The sequence below is a fragment of the Rattus norvegicus genome, chromosome Y (genome assembly GCF_036323735.1).
Source record: "Rattus norvegicus strain BN/NHsdMcwi chromosome Y, GRCr8, whole genome shotgun sequence".
Lineage (NCBI taxonomy): Eukaryota > Metazoa > Chordata > Mammalia > Rodentia > Muridae > Rattus > Rattus norvegicus.
The window spans coordinates 50,738,845-50,757,049 of NC_086040.1; the positions used below are offsets into that span (position 1 = coordinate 50,738,845).

Consider the following 18,205-nt stretch of genomic DNA (forward strand, 5'->3'; position numbering starts at 1 on the left):
ACATACAGTTCACATACCGCAACCAAATCACACACACACACACCAAAAAAAATAAATAAATAAAACACACACACACTATATATATATATATATATATATATATATATATATATATATATATATATATATAAAATCTACTTTTAATCTGATTTTTGGTGTAGGATGTTTCATCTTTATCCCAGAAATTTAATCAAGATCTATTCGTTATTTTTATTTTTTTAGTCATCTGCAGATACATCTTTTTTAGGAATGAATCCTTCTCACTGGAGACCAGAGAAGAGACCTGCAGTTCCATGATTAATAAACGACATTGCAAGACATCAAAGCAAAATGTAAAATGTGAATGGAGTAAATATTTTAGGACAGTGTTTTGCAAGCACCTTCTTTCATAGGCAGTCTTTGAAGGAGAGCTCTGAAAGTTTGCATTTCATATTTGACTTTTCTGGGACTCTGACTAGAATCAACTCATAACTGTTTGGGATTTTCTTGCAATTAACCAGTTTGTGAACAGAGCTGAATTCATCAAATGGTCTGCTGTCTATGTTAATATTGCTACAGTGAGGAACAACAATGCTAAAGCTCTTCATCTGCTTTTCAGACAGCATCCTCATACAAGTGTCGACGTCTGTGGGTTGTGGTAGGGAAAGGTTGAGAACACTGGCTGAGAGCTGTAAATGCAGAAGTACATGCTTGAGGGAGGGAAAGGCCAGTGTGTAGATCATAAAAAAACTTCACAACATTCATTGTTTTAATAATCATTAGGAAGTGGACTTCTGCAAAATGACTTCAGCAGAACAGCATGGTAGAAAAACAGTAACTGATTCACTGGAGATTTAGATGCACTGGATTGTTAAAAATGGGCTTAGAGGTAGAGACATGTCAGCACATGAAGAATGGATACTCAATCCTGTGTGATCTGTTAAGCTTCCCTCCCCCATGGTTTCATGCAAACAGCATCAGATTTTAGCACTGAGGAATAGAATAAAAGCCAATTTGTAGAAATTCCCAATCATAAGAAAATACTGTCCCCCTCCATGATGCACATCATCTCTCAGGTGCACTGGCCTCAGCATGACTGAATGTCTGCTGTCAGCTTGGGTTTTTCCTGCCACCCCTTTCATACCTGCAGATCTCCAATCTGCTTCAGCCACGTCATCAGCTCCCCATTCTGTTGGAGGGAAATTAGATCACTGCGTCTACCTATGCAGTTTTTCTTTACCTATGATGACCCAGGGAACTGTTCTCACTCCAGTGAGCTGTTGTACGTAATCTTGAATTTAATTGGTGTTGTTAGTGGCTGTGATGTCTTCAAATCCCAGAAGACCATATTTCAAAGGGAGTTGATTGAGGATTTCTTGGGTATTTTTGCAACACTGGAAGGTGGGCTCGATGAACAGGAGCATCTTCCCAGATTGGGTCTTGCAGTTCCCACTCCTGAACCATGCTGTGAATTGCATGTATGTGGTACATAGCACTTACATCAAGTGAAACACTTATGTATAATAGAAATAATAGCAATAATAATTGTAATGATCAAATTCTGAACCAAACAACTATCCCAAATAAAACCAAATACATATTCAAGGCCAACAACATAAAAGCTAAGTATAAAAATATTTCTAAAAACATGGAATTTATTTTCTCTTCTATGTGGTTTCTACTGAGATGATATTTCATGAAAGCAGAGACAGATTGGGTCTGATTTTCCTGATTTTCATTTATAATCCGTTGGTGAGTGTTTTCATTTCCTGAGAATCATTAGAGCAATACTGTTGATTTTCTCATTAACTTGTTCTATGAGATAAATCTTAAAGTACTATATTTTAGGAGTAGCTAAATATATGACGACAAGGATACAGTATGGATACCTTTTTCATCATGAAATTGGCATACAGAGTAGGCCACACTAGACACATCGAAAGGCCAATCCACATGTGTACCTCTGGCTTGCTGGGAACAATTGTGAATCCCAAGACCCTGCAAATTTCAGTCATCTATCTCTGCATATGGTTTCTGGGATTACAGGATGCAACACTACACAAGAAAAAACCTGTTTCTTTTGAGTTGAAAAACACATTTTATTCTGAAAAATGTATATTAATTTTTTTCAAAAAGGGCTTAAATGATACAATCATAATGTAATGTGCATGACATTAACAGAACTGCAAATTCACCAAAAGAACAAAAATTAATAAAGAATGAATAACAAAACTTCCAACCAAACCAACAGTACTAATACCTGAAGCAAACAAAACTCAAAACAAAAACAAAACACAGTAATTAAGCTAAGCAGAATTCTCTTGCTGAAGGTTGAGCACCACAGTCGTACCCTGCGGCTGGCCTTGGGAACATGGTGGAAAGGCAGTCAGTCACCAATTGTAATGCATTTTAAAAGGTGAATCTAGCTGTGCCATTTTGGGGCCTTTACAGGTCACGGTCTTCCAAAGCTAATAGGAGACGTGTACAGAATTTGGTTTCTAGACTTTGAAATTCTCTTGACTGATTTCCAATAATAAACTTGAAAATCCCTCATAACAAGAAAAAATTAATCCTCTCAGACTCCTTCTGGGTGCTCAGAAGCTCTTGATGTGCTTCAACATTTCTTGAAACCCTCCCAAGTTCATGTTCGGCATGACGGGAATTCCAATGTCTGAATGGAAACTCACTTCCCTTTCCTAACTAGGATACAGCATTTAATTAGCTCAAATGTTTACACTCCTAAGGAGATAAACATTTAAAAATTCATCCTCTCAATGTGTACCACTAAATTTATTGTATATAATTTCTACCATTCAAAGTCTTCCTCATGCATATTTCCTGAAGCCCGTAGCTTTCTTCATGTTAGTAACAGGTTCTGTACCCAGTAGTGCTTGTTTACATGCAATGGTTTCCTTGGCTTTGAACCAGCTGCTCAGTCTTAGGTACCAGAACTTACCCAAGCACACGTTTCTCCATTTTGAATTAAGCTGTTACCAATACGCTTTCTTAGGTTTTTCAACTTGAAGAATTATCCAAGCTCTTACTTTCCCTACAGAGTTATGTCTAGAAATGACCTGGTTTAATACTACAATCATGAGAACTGAGCAGCTACAGTTCCATAAAATCAAAATTGAATCACTACACATCTCTGAGATGCTGTTTTAACGTAGATTCAGTAGTTACTGTTTTCAAGTCAGCCCTCTTAAACTTTAAAATGTAAGCATTGCTCATGCACAGAATGCTTTCTCAAGAAAGAAGGAGGAATTCTAAATTTTTCCTTGAGTTTGGGTTTCACTTACTTGTGGAGAATACATTTCATATCTTGCATAAATCCAGCGTGCCACACACAGCACAGAGGAAGTCAGTTATTTGTGGCTTATGCATTTTTTTGTGTATGTGTGTGTGTGTTTGTGTGTCTATGTGTGTGTGTGTGTGTGTGTGTGTGTATGTGTGTTTGTGTGTGTCTGATTGACAAATAATTTTTGGAGTCTTTCAATTGAAATTTTGTCCCAAAACTCATTAAGTATTTATTGTCCTCAAAACTCAAATCTAAGTGGTATTTTGGACTTTTGAGTTTCATGCCCAAACCTCATCCGCTACATGCACTTCCTCCACTGTTGACAAGTTCTAGCTTTGCTTTCTGAATGTCATGTTTGCTGTGACTACCTAGTTATACAGACATGTGATACACAAGTGAGTTCTAATATAGATTTCTTAATACTCACTGTTTCTGATCAGAATCTGTGAAGTGGGGAATCAATCTCTTTGTGCTTAATGTTGGTTGCAAACTGCCTCTGAATAATTTTTGAATAGCATCTGGTATATATGCATGTGCTTTTTAGGTGGTTTTTCTTTATCTATTAACACTCCACATACCATAGCATCCGATTATTTTAAGTTTGCACGTGAAGTGATTTCTTGTCCGTCCTGTCTTAGAATTGTGTGGGGATACTGAGATCAATCTGTGTAGCCCTACAGAATTCTTCTTGATATATTATCTTCTATTAATGGTGTAATGTCTACAACCTTTGATACACAGCCTTTGATACACCTTCCTTCTCCTGTGTAAAAGAAAATATTTACAGCAGACGGATCCTGTAATGTTTTGATACTACAAGATTCCTTTAACTGAAATAAGTCTATACATGCTTATTCAGACCCAAAGAGATCTATGGGGAGACGCCCCGACTATAAATGTCAACTACTACTCAGATGTCCTCTATGTATACAGTCTGAGGAATAGTCACTTCAGTTGAGGTGTGGAACTGAAGAATACTCAGCCATTTTCTAAATTAAAAAACAAAACAAAACAAAACAAATTACTAAGGCAAGGATAATGCTTTTATCTATATAAAACATTAATTTCAGCCTCACATACAAACGTGTGATGTGAATTAATTTCAACCAATACTGCAGAAGGAATAATATACTTTTTTGTATGGTCTCTCTGGATTAGAGTATGATAAAAATACAGTCTTCCGTGACAGATTTTCAAGCACATATGAACATCTGAAGAACAACATCTGTGGGGCACATCCCTCCTGAGAGACTCCTCAGATCTCACTTACACGGCTCTCCATATCTTGGGTATGACAGAGCCAGTGTGACCAATTTCCAGGATACATAAGTTCCCCAGAAAGAAGTGCATGGGGGTGTGTAGAGATGGACGGGTGCAGATAGCAAAGGCCATGAGAGCAGAGTGAGGGTGAACAGAGGGATCATTCTCCAGGGACCTCACATTTCTTGGCAATTGCAAAGCATTTGACAGACAAGCCCTTTTCCTGCCACAAAGAGCAATTGACACACTCGACACTCATCTCCAGAAACACAGAGCAGTAGGCCATTAGTAGGATTCTTGCAGATGAGAGATATTATTTTTTTAGTATTTTAGAGGCTCAGTTACATCAGAGTCAAAGTCTTTGTCTGCAGTCACAAAAATCAAAGCTTAGAAAAGATTTTTTCTCACATAATTTCATAGCTAATACTTTCTCTCTTAACACCAGGGGATTTTTCAAAGTGTGCTAAGCATTGAGCCAAGTGTACAAATACTTACAATAGAAGGTGGAAACATGTAGTCCTGGATCTAATGAAGCTCAGGCAGAAGGTTTACCTTGGGTTTAAGTTCAGTTTCACATGCTGTATAAGCAGTCATTCAAATTAAGGAAAAGAGAACCTTGAGTGTATCTCGATTTTTACCCATTCTTATCATTAACTAGTCATCAATGTTATGCAGAAAAACTGATCAATGCACTCATCTCTATGCTTTCCTGATGACACAGGTATAGTCTCTCCAACCACCCTGTGTGTGTGTTGGGCCCCAATTATCCTCTGATTGCTATTATGAATATTCAAACCCACACAATAAAGGTATCATTTCCTCAAGACTCAATATTTTTGAAGATTAAGTAAAATCAAATAATCATTTGATAAATAAATGATTACTGGTTTTAATACATAGACTTAAATGCAAGGCACATGTCGATGTCTGCACAGTAACGAGGTCGTCAGAGAAGATTTTTAAGATGTGTACAGTGAGCCATGAAAGTGAAGAAGGATCAACCAAACAACACCAGACACCTTCATGCCAGAACCTTCAATATGACAGCTGGCATTTGTAACTTAATAATTACTGTCTCTTTACAGAACATGTTTTCTTAGTAGGAGTATCACTGTGTAGGCATTAAATGCCAGTTTTCTTAGTATTGTTCATGATATTCTATCAATCAGACTATTGATTTGAATAAAGAAAACAAGAATAAAAGATGTATTGTCTGGATATGTAGTCCAGGCTAACCTGAAATTCCTAATTTCTCTCCCTCAGTCTCTTGAATGTGAGTATTCTGACAGCAAGACATGGTGCCTTGCTTGATAGAAATTCCTTCCTATCCTTTCATCTCAACAGCTTAGAATTCCACCAAACAACCTGTATTTCTGTACACATAGTATCTACACAGTTCATTCCTCTTTGCTCACGTTTGCATATGGCACCTGCTGAGTGCTTGCTTGCTTACTTACATGGAAAACTGTTCAGTTCCAGCACAGCCTTGTCTGTTTTCAGATATCATCCTTCTCTTCTGTCTATAGTTACACTCTGTTTTTTACACTGTGACTGCTAAAGTAGCTGTTAGCTCTGTGGTGGTGACTCCTTCTCATCTTGTTCACATTGTAGCCTGATATGGAGACTGAGTATGGACTGCAAAGTTCTTATCATTATGTTCACCTTCCTCACCAATCCATGAGCTCTCGTGTAATGAGAAGCTCCAGGGTTTAGCTTACTTTGGATCCTTGGGGATTCTGCCTGTCCCTTCCCATTATATCTTCTGAAGTTCAGTCTCATGTCCCTCAAATATTGGAATGTGGAAAACTCATTTTTCTCCCAGTCTGATATATTTTCCCTTCAAATTACATAACCTTTCCTGTTTTGTGGGGTGTATATGTCTTTCCTGAAGTTTGGGTTTTCTTGGCAAAAGATACACCACTTTTTCCTGACAAGAGCAGAGAAGGAGACATCACCAGCCTCTTAGGCTCTCTCTCTATTCTCCTGATATAATGAAATGTCAAGGTATATGAGTAGATCAGCACATGGTTGATCCGCAAATCAAATGTGGGTTTCAGTATTTCCAAATTATAAATAAATAAACATGTTACCTATGTTCATAAATACCATATAGGACACACACCCACATGCACACACACACACACACACAAACACACACACACACACAAACACACACACTGGTATGCCACATACACATGTGTGCCTATATATTCATGCAGAGACAGACACACAGAGAAACCCAATAAAGAGCACATAGAGATTGTACATGAATTAAAATGTTAGTATAAACAACAATCAAGGATAACAGTATTTGTTTACATCCTGCTTCACCATTTGGTCACTTATAAACACGGCTAAGAAAAAAATGTATTCCCCATGAGTTTTCTTCTGTGTGAATAAGTTAATTTCCCAAATCACTTAAGTTGATTGTGTGTGGATTGCTTCTCAGCTACGTGGGTCATGAGCATGTGTTCATGTCTACACACAAACATTTTAGATTTACCTTTGTGTACACTCTATTTTTGGGAATTTCTCACCGTAATACAAAATTTTTGTATCTATTCACTAATTGATCACTAGAGTAATTTTCTATTGGGGATAATGAAAAACACAGCTCCCCAAACAACAACAACAACAACAACAACAACAACAACAACAACAAAAATGTAAACAATACATAGTTTTCTCATGGGGTCAGGGGACATAGTCAGGTATATCAGCATATTAGATCTATCAGATTAGATCTGACCCATACATGCAAAAGTTATAAAAATCTAAGTATAGAGAACATAGGGTAGACTTAAATCTCTGAAAATTATGAAGCATGAGGTCTGTTGTACATACTTGACCATTCAGTGGACTCTGCTTTGTAGAAAAAATGCTGGAATGCATAGGATTCTATTGTGATGCATTTCACACTTATTTGGCCTACTGTAAATATTTCTCCACAGTAAATTAAAACAAACAAACAAACAAAAGCAAATAAACAACCTTCCCACAGTCAGCATAGAAAATGACTATATTTTAAATTTGAAATTTTTTTAAAGCAATTTTGTTTTCATTAGTAGTTTCTGTATTTGTATAGGTAGCTCTCTAGTTAGAGAGTGAGGCCTTGCCTCTCCCAGTTAAATTTCCAGAATATCATCAACCCAAGAACCAGAAAGTTATATTTACATTTGAATTTGTGCAATAAAAATGAGTCACCAGAAATCCTGAGGTTTCATAAAAGAAACCTTACTAAAGCTAAAAGCACACATTGCACCTGACATGATAATAGTAGGAGATTTCAACACCCCACCCTCATCACAGGAGAGATATTGGAAACAGAAATTAAACTGAGATGTAGAGAAAGCAATAGAAGTTATGAACCAAATGGATTTAGCAGATATTTATAGAACATTCCATTCTAAAAAATAAAGATATACATTCTTCTCCTGATCTCGGGAACCTTCTTCAAAATTGATGACATAATTGATCCCTCAACAGACCTTAACAGATACAGGAAGATGGAAATAATCCCATGAATTCTATCAGATCACCACACACTAAGACTGGTCTTCAACAATAACAATAATGACAGAAAACTCACGTATATGTGGAAGTTGAAAAATGCTTTACTCCATGACAAATTGGTGAAGGAAGAAATAAAGAAATTAAAGACTTCTTAGAACTTAATGAAAATGTAGATACAACATTCCCAAACATATGTGACACAATGAAAGCAGAGCTAAGAGGAAAACTTATAGATCTGAGTGCTTGGGAAAAGAAACAGGAGAGAGCATATGTCAGGAGCTTGATAGCACATGTAAAAGCTCTAGAACAAAAAGAACTAAGTAAACCAAAGGGGGGTAGAACGCAGGAAATTATCAAACTCAGAGCTGAAATCAACGAAGTAGAAATGAAAAGGACGATACAAAGAATCAACAAAACCAGGAGCTGTTTCTTCGAGTAAAACAATAAGATAGATAAATCCTTAGCCAAACTAACCAGAGGTCAGAGAGACTGTATCCAAATTACAAAAATCAGAAATGAAAAGGGAGACATAACAACAGAATCTGAAGAAATTAAAAAAAATCATCAGCTTGTACTATAATAGCCTATATTCAACAAAACTGCAAAATGTGAAGGAAATGGATAATTTTGTAGAGAGATACAAGGAAGCAAAGTTAAATCAGGAACAAATAAACTATTTAAACAACCCCATGACTCCTAGGGAAATAGAAGCAGATATTAAAAGACTCCCTACCAAACAGAGTCCAGGTCGAGAAGGGTTTTGTGCAGAATTCTATCAGACCTTCTAAGAAGGCCTCACACTAATATTGTCAAAACTCTTCCACAAAATTGGAGAGACGGAGCACTAGCGCATTCCTTATATGAATCCACAATTACTCTTATACCTAACCCACACAAAGACTCAGCACAGAAAGAGAACTTCAGACCAACTTCCCTTATGAATATTGATGAAAAAATAAACAATAAAATTCTTGCATACGGAATCTAAGAACACATCAAAAAAGTCATCCGTCATGATCAAGTAGACTTGAACCCAGGGATGGAAGGATGGTTTAATATAGGAAAATTCATAAATGAAATCCATCATGTAACCAAACTCAAAGATAAGGAGCACAAGGTCATTTCATTAGATGGTGAGAAAGCATTTGACAAAATTCAACAACCCTTGGGGATAAAAGTCCTGGAAAAATCATGAATTGAAGGCTCATATCAAAACATAGTGTAAGAAATATACAGCAAACATGTATCTACCATCAAATTAAATGGAAAGAAACTTGAAGCAATCCCACTAAAATCAGAGACGAGACAAGGCTGCCCAACTCTCTCCCTACGTATTCAATATGGGACTCAATGTCATAGCCAGAGGAAGCAGACAGCAAAAGGAGGCCAAAAGGGATTCAAATTGGAAGGGAAGATATCAAAATATTACCATTTGCAGATGATATGATAGTATATACTTAAGTGACCCCAAAAGTTCCACCAGAGAACTTCTTAACCTGATAAAAAACTTCAGCAAAGTGTCAGGGTATGAAATTACCTCAAACATACCAGGAGCTTCCCTCTCCTCAGTGGATAAACAGGCTGAGAAAGAAAATAATGAAACCACACACTTCACAATATTCCCAAATAATATAAAATATCTTGGTGTGAGATTAACCAAGCAGGTGAATGATCTGTATGACAAGAAGATCAAGTATCTGAAGAAAGAAATTGAGGACGATCTCAGAAGATAGAAAGAGCTTCCATGTTCATGGATTGACAGGATTAATATACTAAAGATGACCATTTTGCCAAAAGCAATGTACACATTCAATGCAATATCCATCAAAATTCCTACTCACTTCTTTAACAGAGATAGAAAGAGCAATTTGCAAATTCATTTGGAATAAGAAAAAGCCAGGATACCTAAACTATCCTCAACAATAAAAGAACTTCTGGGGGAATCATCACCCCTGAACTCAAGCAGAATTACAGAGCAATAGTGATAAAAACTGCATGATATTCATACAGAGACAGATGGATAGACCAGTGGAATAGAATTGAAGACCCCGAAATGAACCCACACACCCATCATTTGATATTTGGCAATGGAGATAAAACCATCCAAATGAAGAAATATAGCATTTTCCAAAAATAGTGCTGGTTCAACTGGAAGTCAGCATGTAGATGAATGCAAATTATCCCATTTTTATGACCATGTACAAAGCTTAAGTACAAGTGAATCAAGGACCTACACATCAAACCAGAAACACTGAAACGGATAGAAGAAAAGTTCGGAAAGAGTCTTGAACACATGGGCACTGGAGAAAATTTCCTGAACAAAACACACATGACTTATGCTCTAAGATCAAGAATTGACAAATAGGACCTCATGAAACAGCAACATTCTGTAAGGCAAAAGACACTGTCATTAGGGCAAAACTACAACCAACAGATTGGGAAAACATTTTTACCAATCCTATATCTGATAGTGGGTAATATCCAAAATATACAAAGACAGGAGCAGGGCACAGAACTGAACAAGAGTGATCAATGCTTGTGAGCCACCATGTTGGTGCCAGGGTCTGAACTCAGGTCCTCTGCAAGAACAGTAACGGATCTCAACTACCAAGTCACCTCTCCAGTCACACACAATCATTGTTTATACAACCCCCAAACACAGCACCACTTGATGTGTGTGAACACGCATACTAGTCGTGCGGTGTGATTTATTTGTGTGAATGTCCAGTCAGTGTGATACAAACACTCTTGTGTTCATAAGCATCGCCGTTTTCACTTGGAGGTTCTCTTCATTCTCAGCTTTGGTGTTTACATACATCATCAAGAGAGGCACCGCCCTGTCAGCCTACCCCCGCCTCCCCCCCCATTTGCAGCTATGCCTGCCTTTCTTCAGGAAGTAAAACACCACATCACACTCTACTCTTTCATTTTGTTCGGTGTAGTAGACTCTCCAAAACCATAAAATGGAATCCCAGATGCAGACGGAAGAAGTTTTGCTGTTTGTTACTTTGTTTGCTCTTAGTTGCTTTTTCCCACTTCCACTGGTTTGAACTTGTGTCCCATTCAGAGGCAGGTACTTAATTCAGCCAGCATTTTGAGAAGGGCTGTGGGTGGAGTGTGATAAAAGGAAAATTACTGGAGAGAACTCACTGGGATTTTGACGATTAATACAAAGTGTTTACTGACTTGATTGTTCAGTCACACAGAATCCTGGACGGCACTGACTCGAAATAAAACTTCACATCTGACAATTTGCTCGAAGGAAAAAAAAAAGCCTTAAAGACAAAATTGATCCAACAAAATAAGCCGTAAGTTGTAATGATTGACCCTCTTTAAAGAGAAACATTAATTTTTTTTTAAAAAAAGACGATTTTGATTTTTTTGTTTAACAATTTCATATACTTATATAATGAGTTTTAGTCATTTCCTTTCTGTATTTCCCTTCCCAATTCCCCTCCCTCATCCCCCTCCCTCATTCTCCCATCCCATCCTTCAGTTCTCACTTGCTTCCTCCCTCATCCTCCTCCGTCATCCCCTCGGTCAACCCCTTCTCTCACGCCATTCCCTCTCCAACTGGCACCGATATTCTGAATAAGTCCCCTCCTATTTCATGTCTCTTTTTTTCTGCGTGTAATCCCTAAGTTTAATTAATTACATGAATACAGAGGAATTCGACAGAACATCTTATCTACGGGTACAGGAATGAAGAGGGGCGTGAAGCAGACATTTCTGGTTTCTTTGGAGACTCAACTGTGTCATGGATGTAGTTCTGGAAACTGTCTTAGGGGAGGATGTTTTGCTGAGAACAAACACATTGTGTTTCTGGACGCTGCCTATGAAAAGGGCATGTGATGTTTAGAAAGGGTATGAGTATAACCCTGGACAACAGTGGGCAACACCACAGCATTGGCTTGCCTTGCCACTCTTCGCTGATGCTCAATGGACTTTAATGACTCTGGTCTTCATGGACCATGCTGTGGCATTGGTTCACCTTTCCATCTTCACTGACCATTGTTTGTCATGACTTTGTAGAGAGAAAAGCACCAGAGAACTTCTTGTGGAGACAATGCGGTGGCTTCTTGCTGCCTCCTCGAACCCAGGCCAATTGGAAGAGCTCAGCAATTTCTTCTGGGTTGAACTGTCCTTGGTGATTCGTGAATGGTGTTTGCAAGTAGATCGACCTACCTCTGCTGATTCATGTCAACTGAATTGATATCCTGATGATGAAGATTTAAATCACCCCAGTTAACTATATCTAAGCAGGTCCACATCGTCCTTTGTTTGCGCTATTGTCCTTTCCTTTCCACTACCTCTGGTGGGTGGTGGGCTAGAGGAAGGTTAAAGGTTTTAAAAACTCTTACTAAAGTAGGTTTTGAAAAATCTAAGCTTGCAGGATAGAACCCTCCTCCAATAAATGTTTATTGCCAAGGGAGGGGGAGGGTCTTCATGGCCTCTCCCTTCTGTAATGAAGTGTTGAGGGGCCCAGTCTTGTGCCCATGACCATAGCCGCCATCAGTTTAAGAGTTCAATGACTACGTACAATCTAAAAGATATCCTTTTGCTGTCCACTTCCCCATCTTCTGGTTTTTACATTCCTTCCACCCACTCTTTCATGATGTTTTCTGAGCTGTGGAGGAGAGGACGTAGATGTCCTATTTCCACCTGAACAGTCCAACACCACTGATTCCCAGCACTTTGTCCAGCTGTATGTCTCTGCTCATGGTAGTCAGAGGCTTCCTGTCTGATGAGAGCTGAGTGCAACGCTGATCTGTAGATACAAATATGGATGTTTGGAAGGAAGTTTGACAATGTATTTAGCATTAGGTTCTTTCATAGGGCCTATCACCCTAACCATAGGTTCTTGACGAGTTTACAGAACCTGGTGTTTATTCCCTCGTGTGGAATATGCCTTGTATGCGATTGGAAAGCCACAGGTTACTCCCATGACTGCAATGCAACTAACACATTGGGAGCACAACTTGCCTGACATTTTAGCTTGAATGGTTCACCACCGAGTAAGGTTGTAGATGATTTTCTCCCCTGGAAGCCTACATAGCACTTTCTTGAACCATGATGTCTTGCCATTATAGAGGATGCTTACACCTCAGCTTCAGATTGACCCTTCTGTGACCTGTGACCCAAAGGATTCAGTGTCCTCAGTAATAGGGACTTACCATCAAGTTCTGGAGGACTACGAAGAACAATAGCAACAACCTGTAAAGTTGTGAGGGCTTTTGGGATCTCGCTGGTCAGAAACATTCAGGAAGACATCCCACATCTGGCACTGTGATTTTTGCTTAATTTTGGTTTCCTGTAGCTCTGATGAATACACTCACCAGAGCCAGCTTGGGAAGGGAAATCTTAATTTCATCTTATCTGTTTCAGCCCATCATCAAAGAAAACCAAGACAGGATTGTGATACAGGAACTACAGAGACTGCTCACTGCCTTGCTTCTAAGCTCACATTCAACTACCTTTACAGAGTCCAGACACACCCGCATAGGGCGGTGCTGCCCACAGTAGACCAGGCTCTTCAACATCAGTTAACAGTCAAGGAAATGCCACCTGGACATAGTCAAGGCCAATCTGATGGAGGAAGCTCCTCGAGGGAGGTTCTTTCCTCCTAGACTAGCCATCACAAGAAATCAATGAAAATAAAAAAAGAAAAGAAATCAATAGCTTCAGGGGGAGCATGGCTTATCCATGGAGGGAGCCTCCATTTGAACTCAACAGTTGATCTTGTAGATATATTCTGTAACATGTTTTATAACCCCTCTCACCAAACCCTGTTCTAACCCAATCACCTAAGGGGAGATGGAGTGGAAAGTAAGTTTTAAAAAAATAATTGGAGCAGAAAGAAATGCTTCTTGGAAATAAAGCAAAAAAGGAAGCATTTCTGCATCCTAGACGCTTTCCTCGCATCATCTGTGCAAAGATAATGAAAACCGTTACGTTCCAGGTACAATAATTTCCAATGTTACAAATCATATAAATAATACTGCTTATCATTCATAAAACACATTGGTACTAATCATTTTGATGTGATTTTATAACTCACTCCTAATGTAGATCTGATGAACTGGAATTGTTCGCCTGCTCATTTATACATGAGGGAAGTGAGGTTTAAAAGTCGAGCCAATTTCCCAATATTCTAAGCTAATAAATGGCAGAGTAAGACAGCCGCACTTTCTCTGGATTCATGGCATAGACTCGTGAGAAATGCAAGTCAGGGTACCTTGGCAGGGAATTCTAAGGATCAGTACATGGCAGCTGAAAGTTGTCTTGGATGCAAGACTGGGAGTGAGGCTCAAGTCTGCTCAGCCCCAGCTCAGGATTCCTGAAACAGAACACCAGAACATGTTAGAGAGCGAGGAGACTAAACTAATCATCTGGTTGTCCTCAGCAGATTGTACAGATCCAGGGCTGAGGGTTCATAAGTATGTTGGTCTTTGTGGGGGTGGAAAGGAACACTTATTTAGATCCCCACCTCCTACTATGTGCTACAACAGTGGAGGCAATGCCTTAAGTCCAAGGTTTTTTGTTTTGTTCGTGTGTGTGTGTGTGTGTGTGTGTGTGTGTGTGTTTGTGTGTACATATGTGCATGTGCAGTGTATAATATAGGGACTAATCCATTTTCTCTTCTACCTTATTCATTGAAGCAGCATTTCTCAGTCAAACCCAGAGTTCCCCAATATGACTAGTCTAGACAGCTATTTTGCTCTGGGGATCTGCCCTATCTCTACCTCCCTGGACTGGTATTCTGTGTGGGCCACAAAGCCTACCCATCATTTACCTGAGACCTGTGAGCCATCTCATCAACTGCTAAGGTTCAAGTCCCGCTGTTGGACCCATCTACTTTACTATTGTTTTCTTCTTTTTTTTTTCCGTCTTGGTCATAATATCAGAACCAGGTTAATGTATGACTGGCTCACTCAAACATTCACTCAAATCCCTCCACACAAATGTGTTCTAATAAGGAGGAGGACCCTGCTGACACTCTGTTCTGTAAAGTCTGACCTTAACAGCTGAGTTAAAGGATGGGATTATCCTAGTGGGTGAATGTGGATGCTGTTGTTGATGTTGAGGGAGGCTGGGAAATGAGGGGCCACAGCTGAGTCACTAATAATAACAGATACAAAGCTGAGTGTGGTAGTGCATACCTATATTCTCAATACTCGCGAAGATCACAAGTTCAAATCCAGCCTGGGCTACATAGTAAGTTCAAAGACAGCCTGGGCTACATCGTAAATCAAGGCCAGCCTGGGCTACAGAGTAAGTCCATGGCCAGCCTGGGCTACATAGTAAGTCCAAGGCCAACCTGGGCTACATGGAAAGTCCAAGGTCAGCTTGGCCTACTTACATGACTTTTCTCCAAACAACAACAGGTTTTTTTTTCCTTTTTGGTTTCCGTCTCTCCAATTTCCTCTACACTGATACCAGTGCTGTAGTTTGAGGGTGTGGGGGAGAAGTTTCATCATGTTTGATGGTCCAGGATCTCCCAAGCAGCACGGCAAACCAAACAGTGCAGCAAACAAGTCTGCTTCGATATTTGCAGAAAAATATGACACATGGGAAGTGCTGTCTGAAGAAATGGCTCTAAGATGGGACAACGCCTCGGGAGACTGGGCTTGGATCTTGTGCTAGTTTCCTAGTTTGAAAAACAATGATGTTCTCAACCAGAGTCTGTGTTGGGAATACAATGCTGAGCTTCCATTTCAACACTGCATAATCTCCATATGGCCACCCTGGAAATCTTGTCTGATATTAAACTGATTATAGGAGAGAATAGTTGAGTATAAACACTGTCATTAAAAAAGGGTTTAAATGATGAATATATTTTTTTAAATTTTGTCCATGGTACCAGGTTCAGTGTTCTGGAAAACTCTAAAACATTGGAATTTTTTTTTAATCGCCAAACAGTATGGACCTTATATTTTTCTATCTAGGTCTACTCAAGACGAAAACATACCATTCTTTGCTTTAAAAAATAATACTAATTGTGTTCGTTTGGCTTTTTGTTGTTGTTGTTGTTAATTTCTTATTTTTAGTGTTTTGGGGTTCATTTAAACAATTATTTTTTCATTGAATTAATTATATTCTTATATTCAGTGTAGATCAAAATTATGTTGCTGGTCTTTGCTTCTAATCTGAGAAGTAGTGTTGTAAATAAAATTTCCTCTTAGCACCTTCACGCTTATGTCTCACACATTTTATAGTATTTTTCCTATCTTCTTCTTTTTTTCTTACTGTTACATAGTTTCATTATTTCTTGACATCTGTATTACTTGTGAATATGTGATTTAATGTTTCTGGACTGGGAGACTCCTGTTGTCTCTCATTGAAGACGTATATTTTAGTTTTGTTGTATTCACAGAACACATCTTGAGGTGTGGAGATGCAGCTCAGTGGACAGAGTGCTCACTTGGCTCTCACACAGCTCGGGGCTCCACCTACAGAACCTCATCAGCCTGGTGTGGTGGTCCATGCCCAGAGTCCCATTACCAGGAGTAGAACCAGGAGTTCAAAATCATCCTCGGGTGCACAGTGTGTTTGAGGCCAGCCTGGGCTACATGAAACCTGTATAAACAAATATGTCGCACAAGACATCCTTTCTTAGGCTTTTGCCACACTTTGTTCTGTGGTTTCTGAGTGTCTGAAAAGTCCAGGGTACTTGAAGGAAAAGAACATCCTGGTGCTACTAGGGACTGTCAGTCAGAGACATTGGCTGGTGAAGCCATCTCATCCCAGCTGGTTTTCTGCCTGTTTCTGTTGCTGATGGGCTGATGCGTGTCCACAGCTTTACTCATGATCACCCTGCTTCCCTTTATCTGTACCCATTTTTGCTTCTTGCTGAGGCTGTGATGGAGTAGTGACACAAAGAATTGGGGTCTCCTTCCAGCCCACTGATTATCTCAACAATAAGTTCTTTCTCTGTAGAAATAGTTTCTCTGTTGCCTACATTATCAGACATAAATATAATACTCTTTTCTGTTTTATTTTGACACTGGGTTTCATTATGTAGTTAGGGCTGGCCTGAAACTCACTGTATAAACCAGGTCGGCCTTGAACTCACAGAGATCAGCTTGCTTCTGAGTGCTGGGACTAAAGGGGCATACCTGGCTCCTTCTTTTTTTAATTTTTTTTTAATTTATCTCTATGGGGTGTGTGTGTGTGTGTGTGTGTGTGTGTGTGTGTGTGTGTGTGTGTGTGTTTTGACCGGAGTCCATCAGATCCTCTGATCCCTGATCCTCTGCAAGAGCATCCAGTGTTCCTATGTAGTGAGCCATCTCCCCAGTCACTTCTGCCTGCTCTAAACTCCACTTCATTGTTCATCTTGCCCAGACTTGCCTTTAATTCCTACTCTGTTTGTTTTAATAAAGTGAGTTCCTATTCGATTTTCTCCTGTTTATTCTATTACATCACCAAGATTATGTGTATACTTTTGTTTTGGAAGTTTCTCATTGACCCTTGCTGACAATTCTGACCAGGGTTTTCTCTTGGTGCCACCACCAGGGAACTGGTTTTTCTCCTCTGCTTTTCATTTAGGGGGATGGTCATGGTGTGGCGTGATTTCCATTTTGACATCGTTTGTCTAAGATGTCAGCAGTCCTGACACTGTGGGTGCAGTGACTGTTTATCCTTCATAACCTTTTGGTGGTGTTTTGGTTTTTCTGGATTTGCCTGATTGAATAAAAGGGATTATACCTCCAGTCCATGCCTACAGGCATATCTTAGAGGGGTCAGGAAGAGTGGTTCTCAACCTTCCTAATGTAACTGTTGCAGTTTGTTGCAGTTTCCTCTCCAACCAGAATCGGCAGGTACAAAGAAAACGCAACTCAATTAATATGACAACAATCTAGCGTCTAGATTGGGCAGATCCACCCTACACTGTCCTATTACTAGCTCCCAAATCCCTCATCCCTTGCACCTTTTATTTGCCTGGTCTCCAGCTTCTACTTCTCCCATGATAACTCTCTCCTCACTTCTTTCCTTTTTATTCCCTGACTCCTCCCCCTTCTGACTCCCCACTTCCTGACTCCTCCCCTCTCCTGACTCCTCCCCTCTCGCTCCCGACTCCTCACTCTGCCCAAATCTCGAGCTCTTGCCTTTATTTTACTAATTCAGAGAGAACTCCAAGGCAGACCAGAACATTTT

At 39.3% G+C, this 18,205-nt stretch overlaps 1 pseudogene; it reads right to left on the reverse strand.

The window, feature by feature from the left end:
* Positions 1-1,117: 1,117 nt before the first annotated feature.
* LOC134484516 (glutaredoxin-1-like) lies at positions 1,118-1,457 on the reverse strand (annotated as a pseudogene).
* Between the last annotated feature and the right edge of the window lie 16,748 nt (positions 1,458-18,205).